The sequence below is a fragment of the Lissotriton helveticus genome, chromosome 2_1 (genome assembly GCF_964261635.1).
Source record: "Lissotriton helveticus chromosome 2_1, aLisHel1.1, whole genome shotgun sequence".
Taxonomy (NCBI): domain Eukaryota; kingdom Metazoa; phylum Chordata; class Amphibia; order Caudata; family Salamandridae; genus Lissotriton; species Lissotriton helveticus.
In genome coordinates this window covers 1,543,333,774-1,543,351,857 of record NC_136059.1, presented here as the reverse complement: position 1 = coordinate 1,543,351,857, position 18,084 = coordinate 1,543,333,774, and positions in this window count along the sequence as shown.

The following is an 18,084-nucleotide window of genomic DNA, read 5'->3' as shown; positions in this document are numbered from 1 at the left end:
TCTCTGCAAGTCTGTGCAATAATCAACCCTATTTAAAAAAGACATTTTAAATATATTACTTCTTTTAGAGAACTACAATTTATTTATTCTCAGAGCCTGTGAATAATTTATGGAACATAACAACACACCATACCAGCTTCAGAATAAATGTGTGTCACTATCCCATGCAATATTTTATCAACCTTAAATAAATTAATGGCTCAGTAGGCCCCGCTGAAGTCAAAACTTTCAACCCTGATATTAAACATAAGCCTCTGCGCTGGGCACATTGACTCACTAAGCTATGAAAAAGCAAACGTGCACATTTGTATTTTACTTGAATGTATGCATTCACTGAAGCCTAAGGCACTATAAAACTAGTTTAAATGGCAAGAAAGCCTTTTAAAATGGTCTATTTAACACAATATCGTTTTTGCAATTTGAGGTACTTAAAAATAAATAACCTATACTTGTGTTACATATTAATCATCCTCAGAATGTTCTTTAGAGATTGCAGAAATTGGACTGAGACATATCTCATGTAAATCTTTTTTAAAAAATGAGTTCTTACGCCTGCGCCAAGTGAAGGTCCCATACATAAATGTCCTCATTATGCAGTACTGCACAACTTAAATTAAATTATAATGCTAGGAGGTCACAGTATGAGTATTAAGCTTTATGAATATCAAAAAACGATTTTAAAAAGCACTTATTTTTTTCAAATTCTTTTTTTTATGTCATAATTAAAAAATTACTCTCCATATTTCGTTTTTGTAATAATCCTATATCTTAAAACCAAGCTGCATCCCTATTCTAAATCTGCCCCTTGCTTATGTTTTTAGAGCAACTATTCACAAGCCTAAGTACATAAGCTCGTCAACTTCGTGCAACTTTTGTTTGAAAAGGACAATGATTTTAGCAACAGAGCCATGAATGCTAAAAGAGAAGGGAAATCGCAATTAAAATGTCTGTCTGTGATACAAATAATTAACCTTATTTTTGTAAACCTTGCTTTCAAAATAACACTCTGAAATGCAAAGTTGCACGTTTAACTAAGTAAGAAATCCTGGCTAAATAAACATGGCCTGCGAAAACAACAGCTGTGTCCTTGACGGCAGGCCCTACCCAGTGTTGAATTTCCTGGTGGCAGCCTTACTAAAAACAGACATTCCAAGCTTTGAAATGCGTGTTTAAGAATACACATTTTAAGTTCAGAAAAACTCACTCCAGCTAAACTGTTTTGCCTGTAAGCATCTTAATGCAATGTATATTAAGTAAACACGCTATGAGTGTGTTGTCTAAAAAAACACACAATTTCATTTTTCTGCTGTAGGCCTTTAATATTCCTAGTGAATAAGAATTTTAAGTTTATCCCTTAAACATTTAACAGTTGTACATGTGCGCTATTCCTTACCCTATAACTTTAAGGAGAAACATATAGTTATGTTTAGCACATCACATAGGTCATTCCTGAATTTCTATCGAATTTTTCCCTAATATTAAGTAATCTAACATTATGTTTAACAGACTGAAAACATCAAAAATACCCACAAAAATGCATTTGAGCTCAGTACAGACATAAACAGAAAGGGGTAAAACACAAAAGACACACAATACAGCGCGCTTTAGCCATGTTTCGTAAATAGCGACAACGCAATGTACAAGCAAAAGTTACATGAATGGGGAAAAACCCACAAACCAGCTAGACAGTTAAACACACCTTTTAAACCATGGGTCAACACTAAAGCCAGAAACAAAACACAGCCCGCAGACTGCATACAAACCACCTATGTAAATTCCAGTTGTAAGTCATATTTACAAGGAGAAACCCTATTCTCAACAGTATTCTAAAAACTGAAGTAGAAATACTTTCAATTCACTAATTCAGGCTGGCAGAACACCAAAAACCGCTCTGCATATCTTCATACATAAAATTGCACAGAACAAAGGATCCTCATGTGTATTATGGGCATATTTAAATTCCCTGGGGAAAAATTTCACCAAGGAAGAAATATGTTTTCATACCTAAAACCTATTTTAAGTTTTCCCTCTAGGGGAAGCCGGCTAATTCAATTCATATCTCACTATGGTACCTCTCATAAAACTACACATTTTACATGTGAGTTTGGAACAGGCATGCAAACAAACATAATGCAAAATATGCATTATCATAATCTAAAATGGCACTTAATCATTGCGCCGCTCATAACCATAAATGGAGAAACATCTCCACATTACCTGCCTACATGTGTTGCAACGCATATATCACATAATCCATATCATAAATATGATCGATCATCCATACATATCCATATCCATATCCATAAGCCACACAAGCGTATCCTAAAACTGCCTTGCGAGTCACTGGCTACCATAAGCTCACAGTAATTACCATAAAATGGTTCTTACCAAGCACGAGCGTCCAGGTTCTATCTGCCAAGTTTTGAATGACCTAACAGTCTTTTCCTTTGAAATACTCACGCCAAATATGTTCTCAGTCAGGGGTGCCATCATATGGAGGATCAAAAATCAGGAAGATCAGAAGTAGACTGGGCTACAGAGACTAAGAACCCCCAGAATTGGTACCTCCTTTAGTAGAATCCTGCCTTGTCTTCCTCAGTAAATGTCTGTCTCCTGACCAAAAATCGCTCCTGCAGATAGTCACCGCTCTGATGAGCCCCAAGTTGGCGCGCCAAATGAGGGAAATCAAAAATCCCATCTCAGGGGTTTGCACTAACACCTGATCCTTTAGAGCAGCATGAAAAAGTTGGCACAGAATCTGTAATCAAGAGAAACATATTTATTAAATTACAACAAGTGAGGCCATGTCACACAGAAGCCGCAGCACTCTGTATGAGATGGTCTGAGGACTGAAGGCCACAGTATCTCTTATATACCCTCACAGGGGCTAAAAAGGGGCAGTACAAGTACACATAAGAAGAGTTACACACATAGATGGTCATACAGAAAATGCACAGTCGACAAGTAGGAGGAGCTAACAGTTTTGCCAATGCTAGCAAGCACATCCTGACAGTTACAGAATATTAGCAGCTGCAAGCACAACTGAGCATGTGCAAAGTAGAAGGAAGAGGCTAAATATACCAAGCAGAGAACAGCAAGATAGGACTGAGTACATGGTGAGCACATGGCCATCTAAAATGGCTGCCAAATACAAAATGGATTCCATAAAAAGACAAGATAGTCTCTAAATACAGGATGTCTTCTGCTAATGCTTAATCTAATCGCTGCTAAATTACGACACTTCAACCATCGCTCCATGTGTTTTTCCGGGGATCTCCCTTCCCATTTCTCCGGAACCCCGACCAGGCGTACGTTGTTCCTACGGGTCCTACCTTCCGCGTCTTCAGCTCTGTCCTCCAAGAACTCCACCCTGTTCAATAAGTCCTGTATGTGCTTATGTGACTGGTCGGTTTGAGGCTGAAGTGTCTGTAATGTGCTCTCCAGGGCGGTGGTGTGGTCCACTAGTTTTTTATGATCTGCCCTTAGGTGCGTGAGGTCGATGACCACGCTGTCGATTTTGGTGGCCAAGGAGGTGCGGGTTAGGTTGATTGACTCCTCAAGCCTCTCCATCGCCGCCAGCATGGTGTCCAGTTTAGCCGCCGTCTGGTCCGGGTCAGCGTTTTTCCCGGTTTTGTCCATCTTGGCCTTCTGGTTAATGTTGCCGGTTCCAGTCCTCGTTTTGGGCCCGTTAGACATCTGAGCCACCCCGTCGTTCTTGATCCAGTAGCTTGCCTCACTCTCAGAGGACCAGTCCGTTTGCTTGATTGTCCAGCCGCGAGGTAGGCGACTACCGCACAGCGTCTGTGGCCCCCAGGTGGGTGTGCGCTCGGGCTGCGGCCTGTGGCGCCTTGTGTCTGGCGGGTTGGTATGGTTGGGCTGGTGCGTGGCGTAGGCCCAGCGCACGTCGCACTACGATGGGTTAGATGCTGTTGTGGGCCATGTGAGTCGTCGCGGCACTCCCGGGGATCTTCCAGCCGCGGGGTAGGCGATCACCGCACCGCGCCTGTGGTTCCCGGGCGGGCGTGCCCCTGGGTAGCGGCCTGTGGCGCCCTGCGTCTGGCGGGTCGGTTTGGTAGGGCTGGTGCGTGGTGTAGGCTCAGCGCGTGTCGCACTGCGGTGGGTAGGCGCTGTGGTGGGCCATGCGAAGTGTCGCGGCACTCCCGAGGACTGTCCAGCCGTGGGGTAGGTGTTCACAGCACAGTGTCCGTGGCCCCCGGGTGGGCGTGCGCTCGGGCAGCGGCCCGCGGCGCCTTGCGTCTGGCGGGTTGGTATGGTAAGGCTGGTGCGCGGCGGAGGTTCAGCGCTTGTCGTGCCGCGGTGGGTTAGACGCTGTGGTGGGCCATGTGAGTTGTCGCGGCACTCCCGAGGCATAGGTGGTGCTGTGGGTGCTCCGTCTTCTGGGCCGAGGGTGCCCGCACGGCTCACCGGCCCTGGCCAACACGAGGGTGTGCTTTCTTACATGCGCCGTTGGTGGGGTTGGCGTTGTCTCACTGGCACGCAGCACGGGTCCCGTTAGCCCGGCCACAGCCGACCACTTGTGATCGTGTCTCCGGCCCAGCGCTCAGGGAGGGGGCACCTGGTCAGTGGATCGGCTAATCAGGCCAGGCCAGGCGTCGCGGCCCGTCTCCGTACCTCTGCTCAGTGTCGCGTAGCCTCGGTGCGTGCAGGCCTCAGCCTCGGGCCTGCGCCTGCATCTGGAGCCCCGGTCTTTCTTAGGCGTTGCCCAGGACTGGAAGCGACGCTCGCGGCCACCGGTCCGTGCAATCCGCGGTGCCCCACGGGTGTTCCGATTTTCCTCAAAATCGGCCGGGTGATCGGCAATGATGTCCGGCGGCAGCGCTGGTGGTTTGCTGCCGTCTGCAGGCTGTGGTTGACCGGATAAATGTGCCGGGAAGGTAGGCTCGGCGCGGAGCTCTACTCCGAGGCGGCCATTCTCTTTGCGTGCTTAGCCACGCCTTTGGCGTCGATTGATGACGCCAAACTTTTGGCCACCTCAGTTACGCTCCTTCCCTGAAAGTTTGGGGGTGATTGGTGAAGCGGGGGCCGAGAAAAAAGGGGGTCCCAAAACAAGTTTTCCCCATGCAATTTCTCATAGGACCTTTAGCCATGGCTACAGCTCGAACGGCTGAACGGAATTACGCCAAATTTGGCAGAGAGGTAGTCCTCAGTTCCGACTTGTGCGTTTGGCATATCTGGTGTCAATCTGTTCAGTAGTTTCTTTGAAAATTACGGTTAAAGTCATTTATATATCTATGGGCATGGAGGATCCGCGGATTGTAAGAGGATTGGCCTCGTAGGATAAGCGCACCGTTCCGATCATGCGCTGAATTCTAATTGGCTGTCAAAAGGTTGTAAACATTCGAAACCAGGAACTGTTGGCAGCCATTTTGTGCCTCGGTAGAAGTGAGGGTGAAGAAGTCTGTGAAATATGTTGGCAAAACATGAACAGGGGTAGGTTAGACACACCCCGGCTTCCCCCAGGCCTGCTCAGGAGGTGACATAGGGACCCGTAGGGCAAACAAAATAAGACTTTTTTTTTACGAAAAAGTAGCGATATGTGCGTGCGATCCACGCATTTGGTCGCTGGAAAAAACGAAGCATGTATTTTTTAGATATATATCAAGCTTATGTGTATAGATGTTGGGTGGTTCTGGAAAGAGCCCTTCTGTTTATTGAGAGATTTTAGTAATTACAAGTAAGTACCGATGCAGAGTCTAAAGTTCATGAGGAAGACTCGGTTTCCTTCATCTGTAAAATGTACACTATCTCTTTAATAGATGCCATGCATATTGAAACGCAGATTGTTGTGGTATATGGACAATATTCTATAGTCTCGTAGAAAAGTAGAAAGATTTATTCACATGTTTATTCACTTATCTATGATTAAATCAAAAAGAGACTAGCTCAAGTTACTTTTAGGGGAGGGGGAAGACTCTGATATGTTTTGTCACGGAGTGTGAACACCCAGCAGGTGTGTTCAAAAAGCCCTCACCCACCAACCTGGTTGGTGGCATGCTTCATCATCGGGCCCACCTAGTGGCACCTAGCGTGCCCCGGGTGTGCTTCAACGCCTGACTACAGCGGAGCTGGTATTTTACTGAGTGTGCGGTGAAGATAGTTAAGGAAGTGATGTTAAAACGGCTGAACGGTGGTCCCAGTACCCGAAGGTAAAATTAGACTTTAATACCTGGGCCTCCGTCAGCGGTTAAAAATAAGGCAAGGGGATGTAAGAGGCGAGTTACGACCTCTCACATCCAATGGGTCAACATGTTTCAGCCAGTGCCTTATGACTAGACTGGCTTTCTTCAGGACCTAAAATAAGTGAGTGCAAATTACCTAGTGGGGGTGTAGGGGAGACTATGTGTCTACACGCCCTAAAGTGTATCTACGTGTGAGAGGGGGATTCCCTTCTCAAGACCACCTGTACACATAACATGGAAGGACAAAACAAAACATACAGGGAGAAGGTAGAGTCATTAGGATGTACAGTTTTACGCACATCTGATGCCGTCACTATAGCGAGTGATGGTGGGCTATAGGCGGCTATGGTGTGATGGTATTGGTGGTACCATCACAGTGGGAATCGCACTGATAACTCGAAAGTGAGGTGTTTTAAGAGACGGAGTAAAACAGGGTGCATTAGTGAAAATGCGGCGCAAGGAGGGATTCTTACGCAAGTTATTTGCTCAGTCTGACCTCAAGGTTGGGAGGTGGCAAAAGGCTTGACCCTGGGGGGACAAACATTTACCATACTGATTAGGGAGACCTGTTAGGAAAGAAAATAGCGCTTACCAGGAGTCGTGATGGTGGTTTCTCATACTCACAGTACTTCTGGGTTGAGCCTGCTCTGGACCTGTAGTGCCTCCTTCGCATACCGGTGGGGAATGAGTGTTTTCCCAGGTCTTAAGTACTCTTGTTAATTGGTCTAATTAAGTGCACCTGTGATGGAGGGCAATGGTGAAAAGACTCACAGGCCTGAGTCATGCTGCCTGGAGTAAGTATGGGCGCCTTAGGTGTGCGCGCGCTGTAACGCCCTGTCGCGCTGGGAGGCATCGTTATGGGCCACTCGGGAACCACCCAGGCGCTCGCGTCTATAGTTAGCGCATGCGCGATAGGACCAAGTGCAAGCTCCCCAGGGGAACGCCCTGGAGGGTAGTGTTACTTGTGCGCGCATGCGCATTATGACCGGGCTGGTCTGCGCATGTACGGCGTATGCCGGGTGATCGCCCGCGCATGCGCGATGTATTGTTCACCGGGCTCATTTTATTTCGTCCATTGGGTGGACCTGGGGCTTATAAATGATTTCGTTTCGTCCATTTCATGGATGTTGGGCATATAAAAACATGTCAACAAGTGTATTATGAGTTAATGGGGGACAATCTTTAGCAATTTTCAGGAGAAAGACTGCATAGAGGACGTAGTCGTTTCAGTGATGCTGTGCCCAAACATATGATGATGGGGGATCACTGGCGGGTCAAGGAATTCCACGGGATAGCGTCATTCAATCCCTGGGTGGATGTGGAAAGGCGGTAGATCCACCGTTGTTCAGCCTGCAGTAGTTTCTGGTCATTGTCCATAGCGCCAGAGGTGATCTGCTCTATCACCGTCCATGAAAGGTCATTTGGTGTGTGACCTTCGGTGATGAAATGGTTGGTCATCTTGCTTATGTTCTTTTTGCATCTGATGGTACTTCGGTGTTCAGTTATGCGGGTTTTTATTTTCCGTGTGGTCATCCCAATGTATCGGAGTCCACATCTACATGTAATTAAGTAGATGACATTGCGGGAGTTGCAGTTAGTGTGGCAACGTTGGGTCCACATCTTGTTAGGTTCCAGATCCAAGGTTTTGGTGTGGGAGGTAAGGTGGCACACGCTGCAGTCATTGCACGGATAGTGCCCGCTGACATTGGGGAGGCCCCATATGTTGCGGAGGGTGTTGGTGGCAGATGGCGGTGGTGGTCTGGGACGGGTATTGACAAGGCAGTCTTTTAGATTGGCGTTTCGCTTGTATGCGAATCTTGGGAGGTCCCATTTCCTCTGTCCTGAAGTGATGATTTTCCAATGTCTTTTTATAATTTTCGACACCTCATTCGATGCTGTGTTATAGGTCGTAACACAGGTGATGGGTGGGTTATCTTGGACTCTGGTGACAGTCTCGAGGAGGGCCTCCCGATTTTGGTTTCTTGCTCTTTTTTGTGTTTTATTGATGATTGGTCTTGGATAGCCCCGTTGTGACAGCTTGTCGGTCAAGTCCTTGGCCTGTTTTTTGTAGTCAGAGATGTTCGTGCAGTTCCTGCGTATACGCAAGAACTGTCCATAGGGCAGGTTCTCTCTGAGGGGGCGTGGGTGGAAACTGGTGAAGTCAAGTAATGAGTTCCTTGCTGTCGGTTTGTAGTACGTGGTAGTGGTCAGAGTGCCATCTTTGGCTCTGATGTCCAGATCTAGGAAGGGGAGATGGCTGTTGCTGGCCGTGCTGGTGAACTTGAGGTAGGGGTCCCTGTTGTTAAGCCACATCATGAATTCGTCCAGGTCGGAGTGGGAACCTTGCCAGACCATCAGAATATCATCTATATACCTGCGCCAACTTAGGATGTGGTTAATGTAGGGGTTGGTGTCTGTAGTTATATGGCACTCTTCAAAGTGGTGGACGTATAGTCCCGCCACGCTTGGAGCGAAGACACTGCCCATCGATGTCCCGTTGGTCTGTAAGTAGAGAGTGCCGTCGTACTCAAAGAAGTTTTCTTTGAGTGCCAAGGTTGCGCATGACAGTATAAAGGCTCTTGGCGTGTGGTATTCCCAGTTAGTAGCCATAAGGATGTCATGGAGTACTTGGAGAGTGGCGTCTTGTGGGAGGCTGGTGTAGAGGCTCTCCACGTCTAGACCCACCAGCAGTTGTGTGGTGGGGTTGAATTCCTTGTTGTTGAGGACTTGTAAGAGATGCTTAGTGTCCTTGATGTATGTCGGGGTCGACTGTACCAGGGGGTTTAGGAAAAAGTCGCAGTAGCGTGACAGTGGTTCCAATAGGGAGTTGATCCCTGATACTATGGGTCTTCCAGGGGGGGGAGTGACCCCCTTGTGAACTTTGGGCACAGTATAGAAATATGGGGTTCTGGTGTTCTGTGGGCATAGGTAATCTGCTTCCTGTTTGGATATGTGCTCAGCGTCCGCCGCCCTTTTGACCAGTGCGTGGATCGTGGTCCTCAGTTCGTCGGTGGGGTCTTGTGCCAGCCGGCGATAGTTCCTGTTGTCGCTTAGTAATCTGCGGCACTCAGTGTCATAGTCCTGCTTGTTTTGGAGGACAATGCCTCCTCCTTTGTCCGCCGGTTTGATAACGATCAGGGGGTTGTCTTGCAACCGTTGTAGAGTCCTCCTATCCTCCCAAGATAGGTTGTTGAAGTGGTTGGTAGGTTTTAATCTCTCAATATCGTTGTACACGGCCTGTTCAAACGTCACGATTTCGGGGGGAATGGCAGAGGGAGGTGGTACAAACGTGGATTTTGGTCGCAGACCAGTGATATTGGGATTGTCGTGGACTGGTTCTATTTCTGGGATTGGTTTCTCGAAAAACGACTTTAGTTTCAGTTTCCGGAAGAATTGGGCCAGTTCCACATGTAATTTGAACTTGTCGAGTCTTGTTGTCGGAACAAATGATAAGCCCTTCTCAAGTACCGACTGTTCTTTGGGGGTCAGGGGTGTACTAGACAAGTTGAAGACCAATGAGTCTTGTTGTTTGTGAGGAATCATTGTTTGCTGGTTCCCGCTGTGCCCTCTTTCGCCTTCTGGCGTGTGTTCGCGCTGACTGGGTTCTCCTCCCCGCCCCAGTGTACTTGTGGTTGTTGTGGGTTTGTTCTTCTTCTGCCCCGTGTTCTTCTGCCCTGTCCTAAAAAAGGAATGTGTTGTCCCTGGTGGCCTGTAAATAAGGGCATTGGTCCAGGAGGGTACATGGGCGGGAATCCAAAGTAGGGGTTTTGCATCGGGCCGTAATTAGGTGGGAAACCGTGGAATTGTCCAGGTTGACCTCCTTGCCAGTTGTTCTGCCAACGCTGTCCACGTCTGCCGCGTCCTCCACGTCTCGCCGAGCCAGTGCTGGAATCGCTGGACACGGAGCTGTCATCTCCGGAGGTGTTGGACATACTGGTGTTTTTGTTCTGAGGGGTGTAGTCATCCTCTGAGTATGGGTAGACTTTGGCGTAATTGAATTTATTCACTTATCTACACAGATCGGGTGTTCCAGTCTTCCCCTATCCTGACGACTGGTTGTTGAAGGCGGGCTCGCCCCAGACAGTCGTCTCCCACCTCCAGACTACGGTCGACCTCTTGCACCTGCTGGGGTTGTCCATCAACATGCCGAAGTCGCACCTGTGCCCCTCTCAGAAGCTCTTCTTCATCGGAGTGGTTCTGGACTCGGCGCAGTTTCGGGTTTTTCACTCCGACAGCGTGTTCGGGATATTTAGGCTGATTCTGATCTTTCAGCTTTTATCCAGGGTCTCGGTCAGGTTAACGCTGCGGCTCCTGGGGCTGAAGGCCTCCTGTATCCTAGTGGTGCATCATGCAAGGTGGCATGTGAATAAATATAAACATAGGTCACGCAGTTTGCGTCCCGTAATATACAAATTTCAGGGGGTGGTGGTTCCCGGGGCTTGAGGGGGGTCGTTGAAGCCCACATACTTGTAATGTTGTAGGGGGGGTTGGACGCGAAAGTGGTGCAAGGGGGTTGTAAATCTGATACACAGTGTTTTGTTTTACTTTGCTTTCCTTTCTGTGATGTAGAAGATCCTGGGTAAATATAACGTTTTTTGTACAGCCAGTAACTTTTAAGCCTACCCCCAAATGACTTTCTGCCTGTTACCATAGTAACAGTTCATGGAACACTTAGGTGAGCACAGAGGTTAAAAGTTCACCACACTATGTTGCTAATGAGTTAGCCTCAGAATTATACTTCAAATTATAAATATCATTTCTATTGATGACTGCTACCCCCACATAAAAAACAGACGTATGTACTTTTTAAATTAACTTTTATTAAAACGATAACTGGAACAATACAATAAATAACTAGAACTATAACTAACAAAACAATATAATAAACAACATATAATATGGAGTCCAAAAGAAGTATTGTAGTTAATGTGCAAAACAAAAAAGAAAATTAGTGTTTAAAATTAGATTGATGTGACTAAATGAGGTCAAACATTACAAGTTAAAGTAACACTTGACGATATATATACTTTTTAAAATATTTCCAGTGTGCCAACTAGTAAATGCCATATTTGAGACATCGGTGTAATCAGCTGGAACAGGAGGATATAGTTTTCTTCAACCTCGGCAACAAACATTCTGCAAACTGAAAAAAGAGTTAAAAATGTATATGTTGTGCATATGTCCAAGATTAATTTAAATGTACATCAAAACATTTGTTCTCAATAGGATTGGGGATGAAAAGCAATTATCAGAGGTTATATTTGGCAAGCAAAATAGGAAATAGCATTGCATTATACAAATGTTAGGCCGAGATTGGTCACTCACTTTATTTACATGGCAATTTTCGGCTGATAACATTTGGAGAGCAGACAGTGGATCTGGTGTGTTGAGTTGTTCACCACCACGTGGTATAGTGCATGGGCAGGACAGCTTGTGGCGACCAGTACGTCTCATGATTGAGATATCTGTATAATGGGATAGAACAGGGGGAAAATGAAGTTTAAGGTTATTAAAAAACATGAAGAGCATGCTAAAATACAACATTGACCAATCAATTACATGTGCAGTGCATGGGGAGGAAGGAGCACGTGACGCACTACTTAAAAAATTATATGCGACAGGATTAAGTGATTTGCCCACAAACATCGCCTACCAAGGCAAAATATTTAAGTTATAAGAGCTGGAAACCGTGCTAAAATACACTTTTGCCGAAAACATTACTTTTGCAATGCATGGGGCACGTGCCGCACTACTTACACGAGAAAAACTACATCGCATTCACTTGAACAGCATGTAGCACACTGCTGTAGGAGCGGCCACGTGGCACTTGGCAAAATAAACAAACGCACCAGGATTAAGTGATTTACACAGAAACAAAAGTTACGAAGTCAACTTTAACGATATAAAAAAGCAGGAAAGCGTGCTTAAAAACAGCATTGCCAAATCGAACATAAATTTGCATTTATGCGGTATTTAAAGATTGTTCAGATTAATTAATTTAATTACTCTTTAAAAAGTGCTCACCTACGAAGAAGTGGATACGAACACTCTCAATGACTGTGACTGCGGAATAGGAAAAGTTCAAGAAGGTTGGCAGCTTATAAATTCTTTGCAGAAGGCTGATTGGTTGAGCATGATGTCACTGGGTGTGAGAGCTGTGATTGGGCATGTTGTAATTGAGCATGCGCAAATAAAATACGTTAGGGGTACATAGCCAGACGGTGGGACGTATTGTGCACATGTGTAACATTAACACGCATGAGCTACCACAAACATGCATGCGCAAAGTGAAGGCAACTCCTATGGGGTACATACATAGATGGAGTTCGGATGTCCCCGTGGTCTTGAAGTGGCTTCAGGAGGGGGGCTTTGCAGCCTTCCTCCATAAAATAATAATATATAATTAGCCATGACCCGGAATTGGGCACGGGAGGGGGGCCACCTGGCACACTTCCCATAAAAAAATGTAATACGTATACTCCGCTTATTGTCATCGTACCATAAGCGCACCTTTCCGATCACGTGCTGAACGCTAATTGGCTGTCAAGTGGTTGTCAACATTCAAAACTAGAAACTGTTGGCAGCCATTTTATATCTCGGTACAAGGGAGGCTGAAGAAGCATGTGAAATGTGTGTTTAAAACGTGAAAAGGGGTAGGGTAGACACACCATGATCCTCTAGGTCTCCTCAGGGGGTCCCACAAGGTCTCTCAGGGCCCCTATTTTTTGTGAAAAATCACGGGGTGTGTGTATGATCCGCGCATTCTAGTGATATTTAAAAAAAAATAAAAAGACGTGGGCTTCCGCGCGTCTTTGGTAATTTGCATTCTTTCAACTGTTTAGAGGAGATGCAGCAGTGCTGTATCCAGGATCCACCAGTGAGTAAGAAAAGGTAACGATAACACTATTTACCTGCTAAGTACATTTCTACCCATAGGATAACAGTGCGAAACTTCCTAAAAAACAAAAAAAATAATAATAATAATTTAAGTATATTATGAACAATATATAATAATGAAAAAATATATATTTTTATGTTAACAACATTTTATAAAAAATGTGTAATGTAATTTAAAAAATAACAAAAAATACAAAGATTTAAAAAATGTGGCTAGAAAATATTTTAAAAAAGAAATATTTACAAAGTAGCATTTAAAAAATCTTTGAAATTCACTGAAAAAAACATAGATTTCAGACATGTTATAGTTAGGAATTAGCATTTAAAAAACCTTTGAAATTCACTGAAAAAAACATAGGTTTCAAACATGTTATAGTTAAGAATTAGCATTTAAAAAACCTTTGAAATTCACTGAAAAAAAACATAGGTTTCAAATAAGTTATAGATAGGAATCAGCATTTAAAAAACCTTAGATGTCAGTGATGTCACTGACCATGTCATGAATTATGTAATATGTGACATCATCAGCAGTGGATTGCGGGCGCGCGAGTTATAGTTAGTACAACTAACTATAAAAGGGGAATTTCAATGGTTTTATACGAGTGAAATATTCAGCTAACAATAATAACACCCCTGAAACCTATGTTTTTTACAGTGAATTTCTAAGGTTTTTTAATTGCTAATTCCTAACTATAACTTATCTGAAACCTATGTTTTTTACAGTGAATATATATATATATATATATATATATATCAGTCTTTCAAACAGAAGGGTCCTTCCGGGATCCTGCTCCCATAGTCAGGTGGCGCGTTACTCGGCGAACCCATAAGTCGAAGAATTAATTATAAATCCACAGTGTGCTTGAAAGCATCACGCGCACTCGGTAGTAAAGATGCTCAGATTTGATTTATTCTCAAAAAAAGTTACGCGTTTCGACACCAAATGTGTCTTGTTCACACGTTACCCAACACGACATAAAGCTTGTTTAAATAAACACAAACAATGGAAAAGTGTAGTAGATAGTGAAAAAGCACACATGTTCTGGCTTGTTCATACTAAAGGTTAATGGATCCGCCATCTTGGAATGGTGTATAAATCAATAAGTTTCGCATTAATATACATTTATAAGTGTTTGTAATACACCATTGTCCTGCGTCCGCCAAAGGAAGCATATTAGTATCGAAATATTTAAATATTTCCGATTTGGGAATACATTGGGCTCGAAAAGCTGAAGAGAACAACGAAAGGGCCAAAGTCTGAACAAATGTCAAATCATAATTCTGGTGTCTGCCATACAAGTTGTCTATTAGCTTATCGTGAAAGCGACTTGATTCCAAGGTCTAGTGCCTTAATCCTAGCAGTTGCTTGTGCAATATAGGTTATAAAATATAACAAGTATTTATTTTTATATTCTTATAAAGCGCCAGACTAGACCCCCGAAGGGGTATCTCCGCGCTATTGCTGCAACACTAGAGTGTACTAATTCTGAATGTGTGCCCAGAGGGAATGGGGATGTAAGCTAGAAAAGCATTATTTACCAGGATACAGGTAAGTTTTTAAGTTTTTCCGAAAGGTCAGGTGGCTGGAGAGAGATCTTAGTTCTGGGGGCAGAGAGTTCCAGAGTGCTGGTCCGGCATAGGCTAATGCACGGCCGCCTTGTCTGGCCTTTTTTACTCTGGGTGTTTGCAGAAGCTGCTGATGGCTGGAGCGCAGAAGGCGCCCGGGAATGTAAGGCTGGAAGATTTTGGTCATATATTTTGGGCCCTCCCCTATCATACTCTTGTGGATTGTACATAGAGTTTTAAACTGGACTCGCTTCCTCACTGGGAGCCAGTGGAGTCTCATCAGCAGGGGGCAGGAGGGAGCCCTTGATGGAGCATTCAGGACAATCCTTGCTGCAGTATTTTGGATTACCTGCAATTTACTAAGTTGCTCCTCGTTAGCTCCGAGGAGCAAACCGTTGCAGTAATCCACCCTGCTGATGACCAGAGCCTGCACAAGCGTTTTTCTGTGATGGTCCGGTATGTAGGGGAAGACTCGTCTTAACATTCCAATAGCCCGAAAGCAGGTGCCAGCGACTTGATTTACATGTCCCTTGAAGGTAAGTTGCTGATCAAAAAGCACTCCCAAGTTCCTAACTGTACTCTTAGGGATGGGAACAGGGCCAAGCTCTAAGGGCCACCAGTCGGATGCCCAGTGTGTTGCCGCTTGTCCAAAACACATGACCTCCGTCTTCCCCACATTACACTGCAGACAGTTTGTTGACATCCATTCTGCAATGGCTCTCATGCCATCTGCAAAAGATCTTTTTATTGCAGGTGTGAGGATTTTGAAAGGAAAAAGGAGTTGGGTGTCGTCGGCATACGACACCGGGGTGAACCCGAAGTATCATCCACATTTCCTGTGGTCTAGTGCCTGTGAAGCCCCAGTACATATAAAGATTAATCCTAATATTTACTCATGTTGCCACCATTGTCCTTAATGCATAGATATATCATTGCCACATCCAACATGTGTGTTATTCATGTGCAAGCATCAGGCCCTCAAGTGAAAAAAACCAATTGAGGTCCGAAAAATGTCCAACAAACAAACAGTGAAAAGTGAATTCCTTATCTTAATCAAGTGAGGTGACTTCATCATTCGCCGAAGAAAAGAGTAGGGAAGATGTGCAGTGCATTGATAAAAGTGATGTCTCCCTTCCTTTTCTCCTGGAAAAAACATAATTAAAATATGCATTAAAATAAAGCAAGGCTGGCATAGACATGCTTATTATGTGCAGTTCAGTACAGTTACCATATATCCACAGGCTAGTATTACAGCAAACATATGTTCTCATTTCTTTTTCTCCTGGGACAACCCACCAACCACCTTCCATTCTGAATTACTCTTCATATAGATGAGTTGCAAGTTCTTCGTCCAAATTGTGACCCCCGGGAATCTGCTCTCTAACTCCATGATCCATTTCGATTCTCTTTTTCTGAGTGCTAAAACCCGAATACCTCCTCTTCTGCCTATATTAACTTGTTCGACTACAAAATTTCTCAGCAGAGAGGTATTGGATTGATGGAACTCCTGAAAATGTCTAGCAACAGGGTAACGCACATCCACATTAGTTATCGCTCTCAAATGTTCCTGTATACGCTTTTTAGCCATGCAGGTTGTGCTACCCACGTATCTCATTTTGCATGGACATTCGAGTACATAAATAACAAAACTTGTGTTGCATGTAAGAAATTGTTTGATTTTACGTTTTACTACATGTCCAGGGATATCGACTTCTTTTACCATGTAGCTTGATTTACAAGCCCGGCAATGTCCGCATGGGTAAAACCCTTTAAGGCCCTGTATGTGTTGTTTTTTATGGTCAGAGATATCACCTTTCACAAGATATCTCTGAGATTCCTCCCCCTTCTATAGGTGATTTGGGGTCTTACATTTAGCTCTGGACCTATTATGTTGTCAGACTGGAGGATGTTCCAGTTATCCACAAGGATTTTGCGAACTTTGTCTGATCTCTGGTGAAAAGTTGTTATAATTCTCGTTGGTTTTGTGTCACTTTCTCTATTCAATTTAGGGGTAAGGGTTTCTGACCTCTCTACATCTGCAGCTTTTCTCACAGCTTTCCTCAACACCCATTCGGGGTAACCTCTTGCCCGAAATCTAGATAGCATGCGTTCTTGTTCTACAACAAACCCCTCTTTGTCACTACAATTTCTTTTGGCTCTAAGTAGTTCCCCATAGGGGATGCTCCATTTCAAAGGGTCAGGATGTGCACTCAGGGCGTGGAGGAGACTATTCCCAGCGGTCTCTTTTCTATGTAAGCTAGAGATGAGTCTACCTTCGACCACATTTATCTCTGTGTCCAGGAATTCTACATGATCTTTGCTTATAGTATAGGTGAGCTGTATGTTGTATGCATTCCTGTTAAGTTTTTCAATGAACCTGGTCGCTTGCTCTTCTGTACCACACCATACTATAAACAGATCATCGATATACCTGACCCACGTTTGTACCTTAGCAAAATATTCTGTCAACATATCATCACATCTCAGCTCCTCTTCCCATTTGCCTACAAAAAGGTTAGCGAAGCTAGGCGCAAAGGCCGAACCCATAGCCGCGCCAAACTAGATTGACAAAGGCCACTTTGTGGCTGAAACGCGTCTCTCCTTGTGTTGGGGATTGAGGGTGACATCAACGAATAAAGTGATGCCAAATCCTGAACCACTTCGTGTCCATGCTTCCTTCCATGGTGTCACTGTGGGAGGTGGATTGTTTGGTTCATTTTGATGCAGCGTGAGCGGTCGTCACGCTTTCACGGAACACCAGTTGTTTGTGGCTCTCCCTTCAGACCGTTTTTTTGGGGAGGAGTACTGGAGTGCTATTGGGAGAGCCCCCATTTGGTTGGTCAGGAAGAGGAACGAGGATGACTGCGGTCGAGGATGCGGGTCCCAGAGCGGGGCGGTTTTTGTGACTGCCAGCATGAGATCTGTGTTTTTAGCAGCAAGAAATGCCTGGCCCGGAAGACTGACTCCAGCTGGTAATTGGGTACCGCAGACGTGAAACGCCGAAGCGGTGAGGTGGTTCTGACGTAATTCATTTTGATGATGGGTCCCCCTCAACCCCGAGGTTGTGCCATTCCTGGATATTACTTTTAATGTAGGCTGCTAACGCTATCTGAAAGACATGTGTCTTTGCCCCGGCAAGAAATACCTCTGACATTTACCCTGCAGCAACAACACCTAATGACTATTGTTTGCTTAGTAGTGACCTTTTCAGTGGCATTGTGGGATCGGTAGTCCTGAGGGGGTTGGAGCACATGCTCAACAGATGTCGAATTTGGTTTTTAAATTCACTCGCAGTCCAGAAATACAACCCTGGGAGGACAATGAGTTTATCCGGGCCCCATGACATGCGCTATCAGGAATGTGACATTAACACTGCTGCAACAAGCATGGGGAGTCTGGGTCAGAAGGCGGGTCAATACGT